At 45.1% G+C, this 22,983-nt stretch overlaps 1 long non-coding RNA gene across 1 annotated transcript; it reads right to left on the bottom strand.

The window, feature by feature from the left end:
• Positions 1-701: 701 nt before the first annotated feature.
• Positions 702-9,633, bottom strand: LOC143924384 (uncharacterized). Its single transcript, XR_013261859.1, has 4 exons — positions 9,378-9,633; positions 7,831-8,001; positions 6,931-7,069; positions 702-4,398 (listed from the first exon to the last, which is right to left on the bottom strand). It is a non-coding gene; the product is annotated as an uncharacterized LOC143924384 (long non-coding RNA).
• Positions 9,634-22,983: the final 13,350 nt, after the last annotated feature.

Raw genomic sequence — 22,983 nt, 5'->3', positions numbered from 1 at the left:
AGTGTACCTGTGTTGGGGGGGGGATTTTTTAATGATTGTATCCTTGCTCACTTGCATATATAATGTTTCTCTGTCCCAGATAGTGGCTTAAGCTGTCAGGATTGGAGAATGATGATACTATGATTCCGTCCAGTCACTATGGCAACCGTAAATGAAAAACGGCTTTAAAATCCCCCACGAGCGTCACAATGTTACATTGTATTGCTTTAATACAGATATTATTGTTTCAGTAGTTCTCTTTTTTGACCACTAGATGGTGCACATTGCATGTCTGTATGAAGCAATGCATAAGCTTTCCAGTACAATAGGTTTTTTACCCATTTAATATCATTTTTCAGCATGTGCTTTCTAATTTTATGTAACTTTGCATACACCAGGTTTAAATATACCTATGTATAACAGTTTAGTGCTTACAATAAACATTTGTTCTGACTAATAAAGTATTTTTATGCTTTTGTGCCCTTTTCACTGTTCCTCACACATGCTGTTCTTAACTTCTAATTACAGCAAAACTATTGCATAAAATCTGCTGAAACTTTTCCTGCATCTGCTCAAGATGTTTAGGAATCTTTCTAGCACAGTTTAACACAGATTAGAAACGATTTAAAGTACATACCTGCAAAGAATTACACAAACAGTATCAGATATGACCACTCATCTTTTTTTTCTTTTTATCTTTTATTTATCTCAAGAAACACAAAATTAAATGGAGGAAAACGCACATATTCTAACAACAATTCAACTGTATCAAATTAACATCATTCATCTTTATCATACCTTCTGAGATATCACAACATATATTCCATAGCGACTATTTCTATCCCTCTTACAGGAAAGCCAGGCATCCCACATTATTTCTCTATACATCAGTGCCAACTCCATTGCTTTCAACCCATTACCAACAATATTCCTGTGTCTCAAATGTTCTCATAATTAATAAAACTAAGGAAAAAAAAAGGGAAAAAAGGGAAAAGAGAAAAAAAGAAAAATAAAAGAAAAAGAAAAAGGGAGGGAAATGGTGGTGGTAAGCGTGCTCCCCTTCACCACAAAAGGACCCTATTATAGCTCCGTTTCTATTTATTTATTTATTTTTTCTTCCAAAAAAAGCCCCTCAATTCTACTTTATTTTATCTACTCTGTCCCTTTCAAATAGGACCCTTCCCTCTTCAGAATAAATATACATACTCCAGGAGGTCCAGGTCCTGTTATAATGTTCTTTTTGATAGCGTTTGGTAAGGATTAATTCTTCCATGACCACTCATCTTTATGGCTTGAAGTAGTTTCACTTCAGTCACATGGTGTGTGGTTTTATATAGACTCTGCTTGTGTACCTTCTCTGCCATCTACTGGTTGTTGATAGAATAGCAGGATGGTATTTCTTTGATTAGAAATAAATAAAAAAAATAAATATGTACTTTGGGGTGTCTGTTTTGTATTTTATGTGACCATATAAACTCCAGTCCGTCACAAGAGCTTTGACCATAGTTCTTTAACTTCCCTGAGTGAGAGCTGGAGCAGAAATCAAATGTCACCACAGATAGTATGATCCCAATCAAAGAAATGATCACCTTTAGGTAGTCTTCCTGTGAGGTGCACTTGAGGCATGTTACCTCCTCTGACAATTGGTAAAAGTTGTCAGCACGAACCAGGTAAGCAATAAAAATGAGTTTATATTGAGAAACTGACAGACAGTATACATCCATTAAAATTGGTAAACATTATATACCTCCAGAAAAGAGGGCTGATGAACATACTGTCCTGCCAGATTCAAAAACCAGACACATCATATAAAATAGCTGGGCCAGGCCTAATCCACAAGAGAGCCAGAACAAAGTTTGCACTTTGGACTGAGTTTAATCACTTTCCTACTGGCCACTTTCACACCCTTACTGTCCAGGCCAATTTTCAGCTTTCAGAGTTGTTGCACTTTGAGGCTCGATTCACATCTTTGCATGTTGCTTTTGAGCATTTCTGCAGTGATTTTTGCAGTGCTCTCTGCGTGTTTTCAACTGTGTTTTTACCGTGATTTGCATTTTTTTTTACACTGTATATAGCTGGTTGCTAAGGAGGGGGCCGGGAAGCCGGCCGCCACATACTTAACAACCGATGAGTCATCAGCTATCAGCGGGCTTCCCCACTGACATTTAAATGTAAAAAAATGAATTTCCAGCTAAAAAAAAATTGGTTAAACAAATCAGCATGGGGTCATCCCCAGGTCTAAACCACTCCTTTGGGTCTAGTATGGATTCGGAGGGCACCCCCCAAAATCCATACCAATCCTTTATCTGAGCATGCAGCCCGACAGTTTAGGAGAGGGAGGAGACAAGCGAACGCCCCTCCTTCCTGAACCATACCAGACTGCATGCCCTCAACATGAGGATGGTGGGTGGGCATACAAGGGCATGGGCGTCTGCAGAATTTTTTTAAGGCGGGGGCATAATTTTAGGGTCACCCATGCGCCGCCCATTTTCGACAATGTCATTATCACATTATCGTGGTCAGAGGCTGCAGACGTAGTACAATCCCTAGGATAAGTAATGGATAATGGCCAACAGAACCTCTTACCAGACCCAGCCAAACTACAGCAGTGATCCCACTGGCGGGACGATCGCTCACTCTGGGTTCCCCGGGGCGACTCTGGTCAGTAGTCTAGCATGTCTGCACCCTGGCAGTGGCTCAGTCTTTCTCTCTCTGGCGGTGCTGGGCAGCGTGGCTCTCTCTGGTGGCGTTGGACAGCATGGCTCTCTCTGGTGGCACTGGGCAGTGTAACTCTCTCTCTGGTGGCGCTGGGCAGCGTGGCTCTCTCTCTGGCTTCTGCCCAGCACACTTATCGTCCTTTTTCCTGTAGCACTCTCTCCCTCAGCTTTTTTCCAGGCTGCAGTCTCTCAATCTATCTTGTGATCAAGCTGTAGCCTTCTCTCTGTGGAAAATGGGGCCACCAATCTTTGGGACTATATGTCCCATGATGCTTTCCTCGCCTAGTCTCCTATGATTGGCCCTCAGTTATGGCCAACAGGGAAGGAACGGCATGGGCAGGAAGCTGGGAGGGGAACCTGGTGAGAGCCGTCATCTCTTCTCCCTGACAGGAGAAAGGGGGGTGACCGGGGGAAACCTCTGATAGCCCGCAGCTCGCCTTTCTCCTGTCACAGCGCCGTCGAGTTCTCTGCTGAACTGAGCAGGGAAAAGAGCCCACATTCACACTACACTGATAGGGGGGCTTGACAGAACCTTGATGGTGTCACCTCACTGGTGGGTTGCACACAGGTGTGGGCTGCCCGCACCCCAATAGCGATGGAACTGTGTTAAATTTAAGATCTGATTCCAGGGGGGGCACTTGACCCCCCTTGCCCCTACCTGCGGACGCCCATGTACAAAGGCCTTCTTCCTTACAACCCTGGCCGGTGGTTGTCGGGCCTGTGGGTGGGGGGCTTATCAGAAACACACACAGACCAGACCACATGGTGCTGTAGCACCATGTAGCCTGATGCAGTGCTATAAAAAAAAAGAACAAACAAAAAAAACCTCATTACTGTCCTCAGCCCCCCATTACAGTCCTTGGCCAGCTCCTCACATTACGGTTCACACCTCACATTATGGTTCTTGGCCCACCCCTCACATTACGGTCCTGGAGCCCCCCATTACTGTCCTCTGTCCCCCTATATTACTGTCCTCAGCCCGCCCATATTATTGTTCTGAGCCCCCCTACAATTCGGTCCTCATCTCCCCCTATATTACTGTCCTCACCTCCCCATTTCGGTTCTCAGTCCCCTTATATTTCTGTCCTCAGCCCCCCTATATTTCTGGCCTTAGCCCCCCTATATTTCTTTCCACATTTCGCCCTATATTTCTGTCCTCAGCCCCCCTATATTACTATCCTCAACACCCCTATATTACTGTCCTAAGCCCCCCCATTACTGTCCTGAGCCTAGTTTTCTTCATTTCAGCCGCTGCATGGCTCGCCATTTATCACTGATGAAGCAAAAGCCATTGAACACCTTTTGTTTTTTTTGGTTGAAATAGGTCTTAGGCCCCTTTCACATGGACGGACCATTCAGGTCCACCTGTCAGCTTTTTAGGCGGACCTGAACAGATCCGTTAAAATCAGACGTATAGGAAATGCGTTCGCATCCATCCTGGCGGATTGGATGAGATCTGATGAAAATGGACACGCTGCACGTTTTTGTCCGATCCCTCCATAGGAATCAGCGGTGCTCTGACAGGCCCCTCCCCACTCAGTGAGCAGAGACGGACCTGTCATCCACCGACTCAGCAGAGATCAACGGAGAGATCTGCTGAGCTGGCGGATGCTGCTGAGCGGATCCGCCTCGTGTGAATGAGGCCTTACTTTCCAATGAGGTCTTCCAGCTTTATTGTCCCTCGTGTTAGGTCTCTGAAGCCCTGAAAAAGAAAAAGAGAGCAATGAGATCCACTAATAATTAGAAGAAATGTCTGTACAGTATAACCTCTGGACAGCCATTTTCCCCTGTGTGGGCCATTCAAGTCCATATGACTGTGAGATGTCAGATATAAGTCTCCACTGTGCATAAGTAAGGATATGGATTTTTACGTTTGGCCATATAAGAGCTGTCAAAGCGAAAAGACAGCATACGGCAGGTAGCCTCTTAGAAGGCAAAGCATTTTTTGTCATTTTTATATTTTTCGTGTCGGCGGGTGTTGTGATTGACAATGGAATTACATCGAGGGACACTTTTTTTTCCTTTTTTTCTTTTTTTTTAATAAAGGATTTGTTAAAAACAGTTTCTTGTGGTTTTTACTTTTTGACACTTTTTTGGTCAATCTACAATGTACCTGATACCCATTCACATGGGGGGGATCTGGGGGCCTGATTCTGATAAGTCCCCCACCTGCAGACCCAGACAACCACAGCTCAGGGCGCTTTGGGATGGGGGTGCAGAGTCCCCCCTGCCCCTAAGCACCCACCCCTCCATGTTGAGGGCATGTGGCCTGGTATGGTTTTCCTGATCTAGCAGGCTGCATGCTCAGATAAGGGTCTTGCATGGATTTCGTAGGGACGCCATACTGTTTTTTTTTTACATTTTAGCGTGGGGCCTGATATGGACTGGGGGAGGGACCCCATGCCATTTTTTTTTACCATTTTTCTATTGCCAGGCAATTGCTGGTACGCTTTATCTTTTTTTATATAACAGCATTCTTTATCTTTACATTCATTTGTCAGTGGGGAAGCTGACAGATGATGACTAATTGTTGTTAAGGACACTGGCGGCCAGCTTCGGGGCCCGCTGATTAACATCCAGCTATTTCTTCTCACAGAATTAGTTTTTCGACCAATCCAAATTCGAATCGTTCTGAAAAGTTGGAATTCGTTAGAAAATGTATGAATTAAACAAATTTTAAATAAAACTAAATGAAATTTAACAAAAACTAAACTAAATCAATTATGAAACCAAACTAAATGAATTCCATAGCAAAATAAAATTAGTAACATAACGAATCTATCTGAAACAAAACTAATTTTTCCATTCTGCACATGTCTAGAGAAGAGTGCTGTCACATGATGTTTCAAGGTCATGTGACAGGTGTCTTCTGCCTCCTAGCAAACTTTTTTACAATCATTAGGATGAATGGGACTTCAATTACTCACAACACAAGTGAAGTTCAACCCACATTTATAAAGCACACCGGCTCATTGGCTGAGCCTATATGTCTACTTTCCTTGTCCTGCTGGGACTGTGTCATCACTTAGACCTGGCTGAGGCGAGATGCGGCGAGGTCCCCTGAAAGTTCAGCCCCCTCCTCCTTTCTCCATCGCCAGGCCATTCACTAAGCACAGCCTGCTTCGCGCATCCGCAAGGCTTCACTGCCAGTTTCCCTCACAGGCAATAGTGGCGGGAGCACCCGAGAGCCGATAGCAAAAAATCGTCTGGGGTGCCAACATCCAGGATTCCAGGACAGATAAGTGTCCTAATATTAAAAGCTATGAGCACAATTCTCTGCCCATGTCAGGCACAGTTAAGAAAAACAAATTGGCAAGACCAATTTTTTCCTGACAGATTCACATAAAGGAGATCAATATGGGACCTCCAGGGCTGGATGGGAACTGGATAGAACCCCCAGTGCCAGATGGGACCCCCAGGATTGAACAGCTCCTGAGCTAAACTTCCAATGCAATCTAATGTGAGATTTCCACAGCCCAATTTGGGCAGATATTCCCTTATATGTCACCCAGGTAATGGCACGTTAAAGAGAACCTGACACCATGAATAAAACTTCCCCCAGCTGAAACCTTAAGGCTGGGTTCGCACTATTGCTAATTGGATATGGGTTTACCCGCATCCAATTCGCATTGCAGGAGATTGTGCTACATCTCGGCAACAGCTCCGGTGCAAATTGCACTGTGCATCTTTTGGTCCGTTTTAGGTCAGAATTCAGCCCAAAATTCGGGCATAAATCAGACCTGATACAGCGAATGGAGACGCACCGGACTCCTGCTGTGAGCCACTGCGTTCTCCAGTGTGAACCCAGCCTCTGTGTTGAAGGCTGTGATTATTCAACCTGTAAAAGTGGTGCTAGTTTCAGGACAGGCCGCCCCTCCAGTGCAGGCCATACATAGAGACTTGCTGGTCATGGATCTAGCACTGCTGCTGGAGGTCAGTAGCTTCCTTCAATTACTCTCAGCTAAGACAATAATTGCCATGTGTACACACAGCTTCTATATCATCCATGACTAATTTGGTTTAAAACTATTCTTTGTTCATAGGTATCCTTAAATTCAGACTTAATTTGGTTTAAAATATCTCTGTGCATATAGGTTTTCTTTAATTCTGGACAGACAGGCCCAAGCAGTTTTTTTATTGCCATGTTTATACAGGTTTATTCAGGCCTAATATGATAGGTAATTGTCCCGTGTGTGGGTACATTGGACCAGCAGATGAATGATCTATTACTTACCTCTGGGGCCATGAAATGGAGGAATCCTTTAACTCTTGTCACTATGTTACATCCAAACATGTTGGTTACTGATAAGCTGTAGTCTGCAATTTTCACATGACCAGTGCGATCTAGAACAATGTTTTTAAACTTCAGGTCTCTGTAGGGGAAAAAAAAAAAAGCGTCAGGTCAGGAGTTCAGACAATAATCCCCTCTTATATCCCATGTACCCCAGTATTACTAATCTTCAGAAAGAGGCATTCAGCAATCAGCATTCATAAAGTTCCCTTTTTTAGGACTGCCCATACACAGTATGATATCCAGGAAACAATCATATCTTTCATGAACTCCTCTAGAATGCAGGTACTGCAGACCACATAGGAGAGGAGTCTGAGAGTGAGAAGGTCCAGTGTTTGCCTGGCTAGTAACAGCTCCCACAAACCTCCTCCTCTCAGATAATCCATTACATAGAATAGGTGGTAAGAAAGGAATACAGACAGGTTAGTAAATACATTTTAGTTAGAAGATTCAAATGAAAGTAACCTGTTATAATTTTTTACCAAAACACACTGCACAACACCCATCTATATCTCGCTATATCTCTATAGATGCACTGTATCTATCTTAGCCATCTTCACTCCATATACAGACAAAAGCGTCACCATTCCATAATTTATTGTATTGTCTCTATTTCGGGAAGATGCTATAAATACTGGAGGGTTCCATGAAGAAAGCACAAACATACCAAACTTAAAAGTACTATACATTCTTTGGTAACATGTTTCTGGTGTCCTCCCCTACATAGGATTAATCTCATCCAATTATATATGAGCATTGTTTGTTCTCCTGCATATTGCATTTTATATATATGCCATTCATTAGATGATTCTGTCTTTTTAACTTTTCCAAAAATAGACTTACCTTCGTTTGAAAAGTGCCATAGGCATGGGTGCAGAAAGGACTGCCCACAGCCATCTCCAGAACCTGGCATTCAACCAAGGCCTTGTTTGGGTCATCTAGATTTAGAATACTCTTGAAGACTATCTTCACAGCCACTAGTCTTCCACTATCACGGTGTGTTGCCAGCACCACCTGTAGGAGAGAGAGAGTTAGTACATCATGTTTTCCATATGCTCTAGCTATAACATCATTACTAGACATTCCTCATGTGCTCTGCTGAATTATCTTTCTTTTCCTCTTTCTTCAGTCCTGCTAACTTTGCCTTTTGTCAAAATATGACTGACTGTCTTAAGTGTCATATACACACAAAGAGCCTCTGTCAGCTTTCACTACATCATGCTGATTCTTAGGTGACATAACCCAGAGAGACCAATCAGAATCACCCTGAAGAAGTCAGCCTTGTATAAGGTGGATTCTGACTGGTTGCTGCACTGTCGAGCTCAGTCTAACCCTTTGTATTAAAACTTTACTTTGCAATGGACTCCCCCTCTGCACTGCCAGAGTTAATTACTGGTACCTAGGGGATGATGAATAAGGTGGTAAACTTCCTTTATTCCCACAGGCTCCCTCCACTCTGTAGAACCCCCCTCCAAAGTCTCTTCCCTTCACTGACCAGCTGGTCGCAGCTGTCTGCTGTCACCCCATATAGTGCAGATCCAGGAGTCCTGCATTATACTCGAGAAGAGCACTGACTGCCGGGGAAGCAAGGAGCAATTTAGGGATATCACCTTATTCATCACCCCTAGCAGAAATGAGCATTTAACACTTGCAGTGAGGGAGAGATCCACAGATGTACAGTCCCTCTTGCTCTGTATTTCATTCCCCTCTTTCTTCTGCAGACTTATGCCCCGTACACACGTTCCGATTATCGGACCACAAAAGTCGCTTTCGGACAGATCGTTCGATAATCTGATCGTTAGTACGCAGTTTTCGACAGCCGATCCCGACAGTCCGTCCAACTAAATCCGAAGGAACAAACAGGAAAACTTTGGTCGGATGACAGCCCATCGTACGACAGTCGTGTAGTCAGTACAGTATGCGTCCGATAAAAGTCATTAGACAAACACCACGCATGATCGGAAACATGAAAATAAACCAGAAGGACACACAGGTCACACGTTTTTGACATCATTTAAAATACGTAGCTACGCACGACGGAAGATTTTTCCAGAATCGTACGACAAAAGTCTTACACACATTTTGCACTGTTGTATTCAATCTTAGTTGTATACAACAAAATGTGAACGATCGGTCTTACGATAATCAGAACGTGTGTACGGGGCATAAGTTGAGTGTACATGTTGTACAGTGTTCTGTACAAACGGAATTTGATGCAGCTGTGCATAGTAACCAATCAGCTTCTAATTTCAGCTTGTTCAATTAAGCTTTGACAATAAAACTTAGAAGCTGATTGGTTACTATGCACAGCTGCACCAGAGACTGTGTGCACCAGGTTTCGTAATATCTCCCCCTTTGTGTCCCCCTAATGCTTTTCTTTGGTCACTTACCTTTATATAGCGTCCCTGTCCAATTATCTTGTGGAAGAGGAAGCTGTCCGGACCAAGGGAGCCCACTACACGTTCTGTAGGGGCTGCTTCACTTTTTGTGGTGTAAGTCAATGTTATCCCTCTGACTCCTAGAGAAAGAAAGTAAATGTGTTACTCTGACACCATACAAATCATGTTACTGTGCTTTTTTCTATTGGAAACTGAAGGCTCCAACTTCTAAACCGGGGTGCAGCAGACATAAAAGAACTGACTCCTATAACTGATGCAAAATTGAAAGTCAGCAGCTACAAATACTGTAGCTGCTGACTTTTACTATTACTATTTTCTTCATTCAGTTTTGGGAGCAGGCACTGGCATCTTAGATAAGTGTCCCAGAAGGCTGCAGGGGGAAAGAAGGGGGGGGTGAACATCTGACCCAGAAGTGGGGGCGGGTACCCATCAAAACTAGGTACCCACCCCCCAGAAAAAGTGCCAAATGTGGCAGAGGAGAGGGGTAAGGATGCAAACAAGCAGAATTTCCCCTTTAAAGTAGAACTATAGGGAAAGCACTTTTTTTCATTCTGGATAGACTAAGAGAGGGTTATAACCACTGTCAGATATTTATTTATTTTTATTTTTTGCCACCTGTGTCCCAATGCAGAGATTCTTGTCCTGTCTTATAGCCAAACAAGAAGTGAGAGGAAATCCCTGCAAACTAAGGGAATTTCATGGGAGCCTCCAGGTCAGCAGAACTAGTGACCCCATTGAAAGATTTCCCTTTTACCACTTCTCTAGGAACATTCCAAAATTTGGGATTTTTTTTACATTCAATGATAACAGTAAACAGGACAGATAGAGAGGGTGAATCTCCATAATGGCGACACAGACAACAATAAAAACTGACAGGCATTTTAATCCCTCTCCACTAGATCCAAAACACAAAAATAAGTTTTGCCTTTAGTTATACTTTAAGTTCCCCCTCTGTGTTTACCATCATCATCATTATTATTATTATTATACAGGATTTATATAGTGACAACAGTTTGTGCAGCGCTTTACAACAGGAGGGCAGGCAGTACAGTTACATTACAATACAGGAAGAATCAGAGACCCCTGCTCATTACTCTAGATACTGCTTTACTACAAAAACAGAGGCATGCTGGGAGTGGGAGGGGGTTAGCCTGGGCTGGCCTACATTTTGTTTTTGCCATTGTCCTATCCCTCTGTAGGCAGCAGTATAACCCAATAGTATATGACTACTTGCCATTTCTCAACTCCCTATTAACAAAGCAAATCTCTGCTTTTTGAGTTAGGTTATACTCTAATGTTTAAGTTGATGGAGAAATGCCCTCCCCCCCATGTGCTAGATGAACATCCATCATTATAATACTTACCTCCTTCATCTGATCTTCTCTTCGGATTTCCTCTTCCTTCCTTTAGAGCTCTGAACTGCCCTTCTCTTCTTCATCACAGAACTCACACATTCAATATCTTCATCGGAGATCCTCTTTCTGTCTCTCTGTTCTGCAGAGCCCTGAACTACCCGTCTCTTCTTCATCACAGGACTCACATTCAATCTCTTCATCGGATTTCCTCTTCTTTCCTTTAGAGCTCTGAACTGCCCTTCTCCTCTTCATCGCAGGACTCACATTCAATCTCTTCATCCAATTTCCTCTTCTTTCCTTTAGAGCTTTGAACTGCCCTTCTCCTCTTCATCGCAGGACTCTCACATTCAATCTCTTCATTGGATTTCCTCTTCTTTCCTTTAGAGCTTTGAACTGCCCTTCTCCTCTTCATCGCAGGACTCTCACATTCAATCTCTTCATCGGATTTCCTCTTCTTGCCTCTCTGTCTCTGTAGCGTTTGTCATATCTGCTTTGCTTCCTCAGAGTTGCACCATTCTCCTCCACATAGTTCTGTACTGCCTTTATAGTGCTATCCTTTCTGCTCTGCTTTCTGGAGTTTATCTCAGCATTTTTGAACATTGAAGCCGAGTCGTTCTCATCTCTGCTGACAGCTTTTAATTGGAGTCTTGTGTGGTGAATGTGAATACAGGCCATGGCGGTGGAGTGCATTACTTATTACTTATATGTATTACAAGTGTTTTTTGGCTCTTGGACAACTCTTCTGATAATTATTTTCACTCCTCTGTCTGAAATTTCCCGGCCCAGTTGCTCGGGAAATATTTCCAACATGTTGGAAAATTGGGTCGGACGGAGATTCGGACGGAATCAGTCCGATGCATACCACACACAGTCGGATTATCTGACGACACGGTCCGATAAGACTCATTCCGACAGATTCTCCGACCGTGTGTACAAGGGCTTAGAGAGAGCTCTTTGTTTTACCCATCATGAGATGTTTCTTGTGTGCCATCTTGGTAATGAGACACCTTTTTATAGGCCATCAGTTGAGACTGAACCAGCTGATATTAATTTGCACTGACAAGGGGCAGGATTAATTTTCAATTACTGATAAATTTCAGCTGTTGTCTTGGCTTTCCATGCCCTTTTGCACCTCCCTTTCTTCATGTGTTCAATATTTTGTTCCCTGTGTCATTCCATTTTTATTACACATAACTTAATTTCTGAACGTATTTGTTTTGGTTTCTTTGTATGTATGGATAGCATGAGTTGTTACCAACATGTGGTAAAAATGTCATGTCAATAGCACCTTTAAAATATATTTACCTAGAAAAATGGTGACATGTTCATTACTTATTTTACCCACTGTATATATACTGTATATACCTCCCCATATTAACCAGAGGTATTTAAAGATTTTCTGCATTTTACTTCTGATAAAACTGATGTCACTTGGTTGTTGGAAGGAGACTTTAACAATTACCTTGATCACTCCTTAGATAAATATAGTATAGCTATGGGACAGGTGATTTCTACATGTACTTCCTTTGCTGGTCTTGTTTGGGAGATTGGCCTGTTGGATGTCTGGAGAATGTTACATCCTTATGACAAAGTTTTTTTTCTTGTTTCTCCAATACAGGACTCTATCCAGAATAGACTTGGCATTAGCCACTTCTGCAATGCTACCAGTGATAACTGAAATGACCTATGCAGTTAGAGGACTATCTGATAATTCTCCATTGGTTCTCAAGTTAACCATGCACTCTGCCCAGACCCGCACCTTAGGGAAAATAAACCCTTATTGGACGGAAAATATTATGCTTGACATATTTGCCTACAGTGTTGGTAGCAAGCCCTCTGTATCTTTGCAGATTTATTGAGACTCCTTAAAAGCCTATATAAGAAGCCTATTTATATCTCAAATCCCAAAGATCAAAAAGAAATCTAGGGCTTGGGAATGCTCTGTAGCTAAAGCTGTCCTACAGGCTGAACTCTAATATATATAGTGAACCCAACTATAGAAACCCAGCAAAAGTGGATACAATGTCAACAGTCCTATGCAGAAATCTCCCATAAAAAAGCAGAGCAGAAACATTTTTTCCTTCAGCAACCTTATTTTGAGGAGGGGGAAAACACAGGTCACCTCTTAGCTACAATCTTAAAAGCCCAAAAACCTTCGGCCCATGTGGTAGAATTGCAAGAATCCTCAACTAAAACGGTACATGCTACTTTGGAGATTTCATCTGTGTTTTGTGATTTGTTTAATGATTTATATAGCAGTAAAGTATCATCTTATGAAGAGGCTGAACTGCAATCTTTTATTGATTCCATTATGTTACCAGAACTGCCGGCAGCTGACAGAGGCTTTGGATAAACCTCTGACTTTAGAGGAACTTCAGGTCGCTGCTGCCAGTATACCTAACAATAAAGCCCCAGTTGCTGATGGTTTACCCGGGAAGGTTTATAAAATGTATGGAGCCAATATATTGCCTGAACTATTAGAGGTATTTAATGCAGCACTGGAGTGTGATTACCTTCCTCCCTCTATGAATGAGGCGATTATCATAGTTCTATTAAAAACTGGCAAGACCCCTAAAAATCCAGAATCATATCGCCTAAAATATTTCATCAACTTTTTGATAAAGAGGCTCTACAACCATTTAATAAACTGGTATAGAAATATCACATTTTTGTAAATATTGTATATATCTTTTCATGTGACAACACTGAAGAAATTACACTTTGCTACAATGTAAAGTAGTGAGTGCACAGCTTGTATAACAGTGTAAATTGTCTGTCCCCTCAAAATAATTCAACACACAGCATTAATGTCTAAACCGCTGGCAACAAAAGTAAGTGAGTGAGTTATTTTGAGGGGACAGCAAATTTAAACTGTTATACCCAGCTGTGCACTCACTAACTAACTGGTCTGTAGTTCCCAAGGATATATCTTGGTCTCTTTTTAAAGATTGGTGCTACATTGGCTTTTCTCCAATCAGCTGGTACCATACCAGTCAATAAACTGTTGATAAAAATTAGGAACAAGAGTCTGGCAATTACTTGACTGAGCTCCTTAAGGACCCTCGAGTGCAAGCCATATGGTCCAGGTGACTTATGTTTATTTTAAGTCTGTTTCTGATTTTATCCTCTGTTAACCATGGGGGTGCTTCCTGGTGACGTGTCATGACGTGTCATGAGGATAAACATTTCAGTTTTGGTTACTGAAGCCCCCTGTTTCCCTCATGAACACTGAGGAGAAGAATACATTCACAACCTTTGCTATCTCAACATCCGTTGTAACCAGAATCTCTTCATCATTCTTTATGGGGCCAATATGATCTGTCCTCCCTCTTTTACTATTTATGCCTTTTGTGTTCTATCTTAGCTGCCCTAATTACACCCTTACATTTCTTATTGCATTCTTTATACCGTTGGAATGCTGATGATGATCCCTCAGCCTTGTATTTTTTGAAGGCCTTCTCCTTTTGCTTTTACATAGCTTTTTATGTTGGCATTAAGCCACCGGGGGCTTTTATTAGCTCTTTTAAATTTATTAACCTTTGGGATGCACTGGCTAATACCCTTATTTAATATGCTCCTAAAGCACACCCATTTTTCCTCCATGTTCCTTGTTCCTAGGATTTTATCCCATTTAGTATCTTCTAGCAAGGAGCATAGTTTCTGGAAGTTGGCTCTTTTGAAATTCAGTGTCTTTGTAATCACCTTATATTTCCTATTTTTGTGATTTATGCTGAAGCTAATTGACCTGTGATCGCTGTTTCCTAAGTTGCCTCGTATTTCTACATCCGCAGTCAAGTCTGTATTGTTAATAATCAGTAGGTCTAGTAATGCATTATTTCCTGTTTCCTGGTGCATTTACCATCTAACCCATGAAATTGTCCTGTAAGACATTTAGTAAAAGGTGAGCCTTAGATGAATGCGTGGTTCCTATGTGTGGATAATTAAAATCCCCCATTATAATGACACTTCCCATCCTTGCCGTCATTCCAAACTGTGATGGGAGGTCCGTCTCCCCCTTGTCATGAAAAGGTCCACCCGTTGGTGATGCTGTTGGTCTCTTGGATTGCAGTACCAATGTCCACCAGCGGGTGTCTTCTACCACCCAGGGCCTGTAATAAGAGGACCTACCTCCTGGTGGCACTGTTGGATCCTTGGGCTGTAGTACCAGTGCACACCAGCAGGTGTACTACGGCAGTGTGGAGCAGACAGCACCTTCTGCGCTCAGCTGTTACGTGAGGTTAATCATTGGTAGTCTTATAAATACCCGGCAAGCCCTCACATGCTGGCCTTGGTATCGCTCTCTCCATGTGCCCTGACCTTGTTGCCTGTACTTGGACCTTGAGCCTGTATCTACTCGACCTGATCCCTCCTGATCCTGAGCCCATCCTGGACCTGTCCCTCTTGTCTCCTGTTACCTAAAGATCCCTGCTCTGCAGCCCATCCATCCGTCCTCTCCCTATCCTGCTGGTTACCCTTCCTTACCCATCTACTGATTCCCCGGTGTATGACCTCGCCCTGGCTTTTGTTGACGACTCTGGTATTTCCCATTTATTGTATATATTACTTGTTGTTTGTGGTTGGTAGTGCACTGTTTGTTTTCACTTTCTTGTCATTTATAATAAACACTATTGTTTATTATAAATATTATTATTGATTATTGATGGTGAATATTGTCGCCAGCTTCTAAAAAGGTGGACTAGTGACCAGCTGATGGAAACCATCCGATCAGCTCATTCCCTGGTGGATCAGGGCTACATGTCATTTGAGGATGTTCAGCCCTTAATCCAATTATGTGCAAAGCCAGCCCTGTCATGTTGTCCCGAAGGAAGTGATGATTTTTCTCCCCCCTTTAATTCTGGCCAAGTTGAATCTCTTGTATGGTTGTTAGAGGATGATCCAGCCTTTTTCATGGAATGTTATTCCTCTTGTCCACAGCAGGTGTTGTATGATTGCATCCATTCAGTGCAATCTCTGGTTAGTCAGGCTGTGTGTGAATCAGTGTTTGTTCAACCTGTGCTACAGGCATGGTCAGATATTCTGCATTTAGCTAAGCCACAACATTCTAGCCCTGTCATTAATCACCTGCCTTCCCAAGTATCTATCTCCCCATTGCCTATGGCAACCTCAGCTACAGCCCAGTTTACTCCACTTCCTACCAAATACTACTATCCTGTCACCAAGTGTTGCACCTATCCTGCCTTCAATCAACCTGCCTCTTCTCCACCTGTAACAATCCCACAAAACCCTCCTCCTGCCACTGTTCCTTGGTCTTCCTTTTGCCCAGATACTTTCTTTTCTTACAGCCCTGCACCTACATACAAAGCTGCAGTGGCTAAGCCAAAAAAGAAACAAAACTTCTTTCCGACCTGCACAATCCTGCCAGTAACCCAACCCGCCTCCGCACCAACCAACCCGTTCCAGTCTGCATGCATGCCAGTTGAACCCGATGGCCCACCTAAGCCTGACATCCCAGTTGCAGCTACCCAGCCTGACGTCCTAGTTCCAGCTACCCAGCCTGACATTCCAGCTACCCAGCCTGACGTCCCAGTCCCAGCTACCCAGCCGGACGTCCCAGTCCCAGCTACCCAGCCGGACGTCCCAGTCCCAGCTACCCAGTCGGACGTCCCGGTCCCAGCTACCCAGTCGGACGTCCCGGTCCCAGCTACCCAGTCGGACGTCCCGGTCCCAGCTACCCAGTCGGACGTCCCAGTTCCAGCTACCCAGCCGGACATCCTAGTGCCTGCCCTCCAGTCCAAAGTGCCAGCCTTCCAGTCTGATGTCCTGTCTCCTGCCTTCCAGTCCAAAGTGCCAGCCTTCCAGTCTGATGTCCTGTCACCTGCCTTCCAGTCCAACGTGCCAGCCTTCCAGTCTGATGTCCTGCTGCTGGCCTTCCAGTCCAACGTGCCAGCCTTCCAATCTGATGTCCTGCTGCCTGCCTTCCAGTCCGACGTGCCAGCCCTCCAGTCTGAGGTCCTGCTGCCTGCCTTCCAGTCCGACGTGCCAGCCCTCCAGTCTGATGTCCTGCTGCCTGCCTTCCAGTCCGACGTGCCAGCCTTCCAGTCTGATGTCCTGCTGCCTGCCTTCCAGTCTGATGTGCCAGCTTCCCAGTATGATGTGTCGGCTTCCCAGATTGATGTCTCTGCTTCCCAGCCTGATGTGCCAGCTTCCCAGCCTGATGTGCCAGCTTCCCAGCCTGATGTGCCAGCTTCCCAGATTGATGTCTCTGCTTGCCAGTCTGATGTTCCGGCTTGCCAGTCTGATGTTCCGGCGCCCCAGCCTGATGTGCCAGCTTCCCAGTCTGATGTGCCAGCCTTCCAGTTCGATGTCTCTGCCTCCCGGTCTGATGTGCTGGATTTCCAGTCTGATGTGCCAGCTTCCCAGCCTGATGTTTGGATATTGGTGTTCCAGTCTGAAGTGCCCGTGTCTCAGCCTGAAGTTTCGGTGCCCGTGTCTCAGCCTGAAGTTTCGGTGACCGTGTCTCAGCCTGAAGTTTCGGTGGCCGTTACCCAGTCTGCCGAGCCGGTGCCCGTTACCCAGTCTGCCGAGCCGGTGCCCGTTACCCAGTCTGCGGAGCCGGTGCCCGTTACCCAGTCTGCCGAGCCGGTGCCCGTTACCCAGTCTGCGGAGCCGGTGCCCGTTACCCAGTCTGCGGAGCCGGTGCCCGTTACCCAGTCTGCGGAGCCGGTGCCCGTTACCCAGTCTGCGGAGCCGGTGCCCGTTACCCAGTCTGCGGAGTCGGTGCCTGCTACCCAGTCTTCTGAACCAGTGTCCATCACCTGGCCTGTTAAGCTTGTGCCCGTTATTCGACTTGCCGGACCAGTGCCTGGTGTCCAGCTCACTGAGCCGGGGCCCGTCACCCAGCCCGCTGGGCTGGAGCCCATTACTCAGCTTGCTGAACCAGTGCCTGTGATCCAGCTTGCCCTTACAGTACTTGCTGTTCGGCCTAAGGACCCGGAGATTGCGGCCCAGCCCGATGACCCGGAGATTGCTGCCCAGCCCGATGACCCGGAGATTGCTGCCCAGCCTGACGACCCGGAGATTGCTGCCCAGCCCGACGACCCGGAGATTGCTGCCCAGCCCGACGACCCGGAGATTGCTGCCCAGCCCGACGACCCGGAGATTGCTGCCCAGCTCGACGACCCGGAATGACCCAGAGATTGCTGCCCAGCTCGACAACCCGGTGCCCGCTGTCTGCCCTGATGTGCCCGCTGTCCGGTTTGAAGTATCCACTGCCCGGCTTGAAGTACCCAGTACCCAGCTTGACGTGTCCTCATCCATTGTGCGGTTTGAGGCCATTAACTTTGGACAATTACATCTAGTTGGAGCGTCCTGAGGCCGCTCCTTTGAGGGGGGGTACTGTCATGAAAAGGTCCACCCGTTGGTGGCGCTGTTGGTTTTTTGGATTGCAGTACCAGTGTCTTCTAACACCCAGGGCCTGTAATAAGAGGACCTACCTCCTGGTGGCAATGTTGGATCCTTGGGCTGTAGTACCGGTGCCCACCAGCGGGTGTACTCCGGCAGTGTGGAGCAGACAGCACCTTCTGCGCTCAGCTGTTAGGTGAGGTTAATCATTGGTAATCTTATAAATACCCGGCAAGCCCTCACATGCTGGCCTTGGTATCGCTCTCTCCATGTGCCCTGACCTTGTTGCCTGTACTTGGACCTTGAGCCTGTATCTACCCAATCTGATCCCTCCTGATCCTGAGCCCATCCTGGACCTGTCCCTCTTGTCTCCTGTTACCTAAAGATCCCTGCTCTGCAGCCCATCCATCCGTCCTCTCCCTATCCTGCTGGTTTCCCTTCCTTACCCATCTACTGATTCCCCCGGTGTATGACCTCGGCCTGGCTTTTGTTGACGACTCTGGTATTTCCCATTTATTGTATATATTACTTGTTGTTTGTGGTTGGTAGTGCACTATTTGTTTTCACTTTCTTGTCATTTATAATAAACACTATTGTTATTTCACATACATGCGTTTTGACACAGTCTGGTCTAATAATTCCCTGATACCCCTCTTCCCTCAGGTTAGGGGCATATAACATACTTGTACAGTCAGGTCCATAAATATTGGGACATCGACACAATTCTAATATTTTAGGCTCTATACACCACCACAATGGATTTGAAATGAAACTAACAAGATGCGCCTTAACTGCAGACTTTCCGCTTTAATTTGAGGGTATTTACATCCAAATAAGGTGAACGGTGTAGGAATTAAAACAGTTTGTATATGTGCCTCACACTTTTTAAGGGACCAAAAGTAATGGGACAGATTAACAATCATCCATCAAACTTTCACTTTTTAATACTTGGTTGCAAATCCTTTGCAGTCAATTACAGCCTGAAGTCTGGAACGCATAGACATCACCAGGCACTGGGTTTCATCCCTGATGATGCTCTGCAAGGCCTCTACTGCAACTGTCTTCAGTTCCTGCTTGATCTTGGGGCATTCTGCCTTCAGTTTTGTCTTCAGCAAGTGAAATGCATGCTCAATCGGATTCAGGTCAGGTGATTGACTTGGCCATTGCATAACATTCCACTTCTTTCCCTTAAAAAACTCTTTGGTTGCTTTCGCAGTATGCTTCGGGTCATTGTCCATCTGCACTGTGAAGCGCAGTCCAATGAGTTCTCAAGCATTTTGCTGAATATGAGCAGATAATATTGCCCGAAACACTTCAGAATTCATCCTGCTGCTCTTGTCAGCAGTCACATCATCAATAAATACAAGAGAACCAGTACCATTGGCAGCCATACATGCCCACGCCATGACATTACCACCACCATGCTTCACTGATGAGGTGGTATGCTTTGGATCATGAGCAGTTCCTTTCCTTCTCCATACTCTTCTCTTCCCATCACCCTGGTAAAAGTTGATCTTGGTCTCATCTGTCCATAGGATGTTGTTCCAGAACTGTGAAGGCTTTTTTAGATGTTGTTTGGCAAACTCTAATCTGGCCTTCCTGTTTTTGAAGCTCACCAATGGTTTACATCTTGTGGTGAACCCTCTGTATTCACTCTGGTGAAGTCTTCCTTTGATTGTTGACTTTGACACACATACACCTACCTCCTGGAGAGTGTTCTTGATCTGGCCAACTGTTGTGAAGGGTGTTTTCTTCACCAGGGAAAGAACTCTTCGGTCATCCACCACAGTTGTTTTCCATGGTCTTCTGGATCTTTTGGTGTTGCTGAACTCACCGTGTGTTCTTTCTTTTTAAGGATGTTCCAAACAGTTGATTTGGCCACACCTAATGTTTTTGCTATCTCTCTGATGGGTTTGTTTTGTTTTTTCAGCCTAATGATGGCTTGCTTCACTGATAGTGACAGCTCTTTGAATCTCATATTGAGAGTTGACAGCAACAGATTCCAAATGCAAATAGCACACTTGAAATGAACTCTGGACCTTTTATCTGCTCCTTGTAAATGGGACAATGAGGGATTAACACACACCTGGCCATGGAACAGCTGAACAGCCAATTGTCCCATTACTTTTGGTCCCTTAAAAAGTGTGAGGCACATATACAAACTGTTGTAATTCCTACACCGTTCACCTGATGTGGATGTAAATACCCTCAAATTAAATCTGAAAGTCTGCAGTTAAAGCACATCTTGTTTGTTTCATTTCAAATCCCTTGTGGTGATGTATATAGACAAAAAGATTAGAATTGTGTTGATGTCCCAATATTTATGGACCTGACTGTATTTGTATGTTCTATATATAGAGAAGTTTAACACAATTTGTATGGAGTGATCATGTGTAGTTTTACACAGAATTTTTGGTAGACAGCGCTGGGTTCACTTATTTTTATGTTAACCACCTCAATACAGTGCACTTACACCCCCTTCCTGACCAGACCAATTTTCAGCTTTCAGCGCTCTCACAGTTTGAATGACAATTACTCAGTCATGAAACACTGTACCCATATGAAACTTGCCTCCTTTTTTTCCACACAAATAGAGCTTTCTTAAATGCCGCGTACACACGATCAAACAACCCGATGGAAAAGTCTGGCGAACTCAAGTCCGCCGGACAATCCCCCCGTGTGTAGCCTCCGGCGGACTTTTTTAACCCAAAAGTACGGCGGACTTAGAAAGTAGTTTTGCACTCCAATCTTCCCGTCGGACTCGCATTTTGGCGGACAATCGGGCCGTTGGTATGGCAGTCCGCCGTACTTTTGAAATGAGCGGACTTTTCCCACGCGGAGAAAAGTTCGCTCATTTTGAGCGCGTCTCCAGGTAGACGGGGCCAGCGAAGGAGGCGTCGCTGGCCCCATCACCTGGTATGGACTTAAAGGGGAACCCCCACGCCGAAAAAAATCGGTTCCCCCCAGGTCCACATCAGACCCTTGTCCGAGCACGCTACCCAGCCGGCCAGGAAAGGGGGGGACGAGCGAGCGCCCCCCCCCCCTCCTGAGCCGTACCAGACCGCGTGCCCTCAACATGGGGGGGGTGCCTTGGGGATGCTGGGACTGTGACATCATAATAGGCGGGGACATCATCTGGTGATGTCCCTATATAAGTCACCGCGCGTCGCGTCTGTGCCATTGTGAGCGGAGGATGTGACGAGGCAACATCTGAAGAGAAGAAGAGAAGAACAGAAGACTGCGAAAGCGGTGACAGTGGCGACAGAAGACCAGGCCACCGCCTGTAAAAAGAGCTAGAAGAAGGCGCGGTGGCCCGGCAAGAAGACCCCCGAACAGGGGGACAAGACCCCCGAAGCTGGAAGAAGAGGGCGGCGGCGGCGAAGAAGAAAGCCGCGCTCCTCCGCTAGCAAAAGAGCTAGCAGAAGATAGCGGAGGAGTCCAGCAAGAAGACCCCTGAAGACGGAAGACCCCCGGAGCTGTGCAATAAACTATTTTAACCCTTGTGTGTTGTGTTTTTTTTTTTTACTTTTTTCCACAGGTGAATGAGTAGGGGTACATTGTACCCCATACTCATTCACATAGGGTGGGGGGCCGGGATCCCCCCGCCCGCAGACCCCGACAACCAACGGCCAGGGTTGTCGGGAAGAGGCCCTTGTCCTCATCAACATGGGGACAAGGTGCTTTGGGGTGGGGGGGCCACGCGGCCCCCCCTTCCCCAAGGCACCCCCCATGTTGAGGGCATGCGACCTGGTACGGTTCAGAAGGGGGTCGCTCGCTCGTCCCCCTCTTTCCTGGCCGGCCGGGTAGCGTGCTCGGACAAGGGTCTGATGTGGACTGGGGAACTCCCACGACGATTTTTCGGCGTAGGGACTCCCCTTTAAGTTCATACCAGGTGAAGGAGGCGTCGCTGGCCCCGGCTACCTGGAGACGTGCTCAAAATGAGCGGACTTTCCTCCGTGTGTGTGGGCGAGTCCGTTCATTTCAAAAGTACGCCGGATAGTCCGGCGGACTTAGTACGCCGTATTAGTCTGCTGAAAAAGTGCCGTGTGTGGGCAAGTAGCCCATTCGGAAAGTCCGGCGGACAGTGCGGCGGGAAGTCCGCCGGACTAAGTCCGCCGGATAGTAAGCTACGTGTGTACGCGGCATTAGTGGTATTTAATCACTAGTGGGTTTTTTTTTTGTGCTATAAATAAAATAAAACATAAATTTTGTGAAAAATATCCCTTTTTCTTTGTTTCTGTCATACATTTTTGCTAATTAGTAATTTTTCTTCATACATTTTGGCCAAAATTTATACTGCTACATATCTTTGGTAAAAATAACCCACATTAGTGTATATTATTTGGTCTTTGTGAAAGTTATAGAGTCTACAAACTATGGTGCCAATCGCTGAAAATTGATCACATCTAATCAGGCGTTCAGTACATCAGGTGTATCTCATTTCTTGAGACACTAACAAGTCAGGAAAGTACAATACCCCCCAAATGACCCCTTTTTACAAAGTAGACATTCCAAGGTATTAAGTAAGTAGCATGGTGAGTTTTTTTAAGTTATCATTTTTTCCCACAATTCTTTGCAAAATGAAGATTTTTTTTATTATTATTATTTTTTTTTTTTTTTAATTGTCATATTATCAGGTTATTTCTCACACACAGCATATGTATACAACAAATTACACCCCAAAATACATTCTGTTACTCTTTCCGAGTACGGGGATACCACATGTGTGAGACTTTTATACAGCCTGGCCCCATACAGAGCACCAACATTGATGCAGTACCTTCAGACGTTCTACGAGCAAAAATGACGCATCTCATTTCTCAACCACTTATTACCCTTTTGAAGGCCCTGGAGTACCAGGACAATGGAATTTCCCATAA

This window comes from Lithobates pipiens, unplaced genomic scaffold (assembly GCF_037356315.1).
Source record: "Lithobates pipiens isolate NorthernLeopardFrog02 unplaced genomic scaffold, aLitPip1_a1.2 Scaffold_22, whole genome shotgun sequence".
NCBI classification, from domain to species: domain Eukaryota; kingdom Metazoa; phylum Chordata; class Amphibia; order Anura; family Ranidae; genus Lithobates; species Lithobates pipiens.
This window is presented reverse-complemented; position numbering and strand designations above follow the sequence as displayed.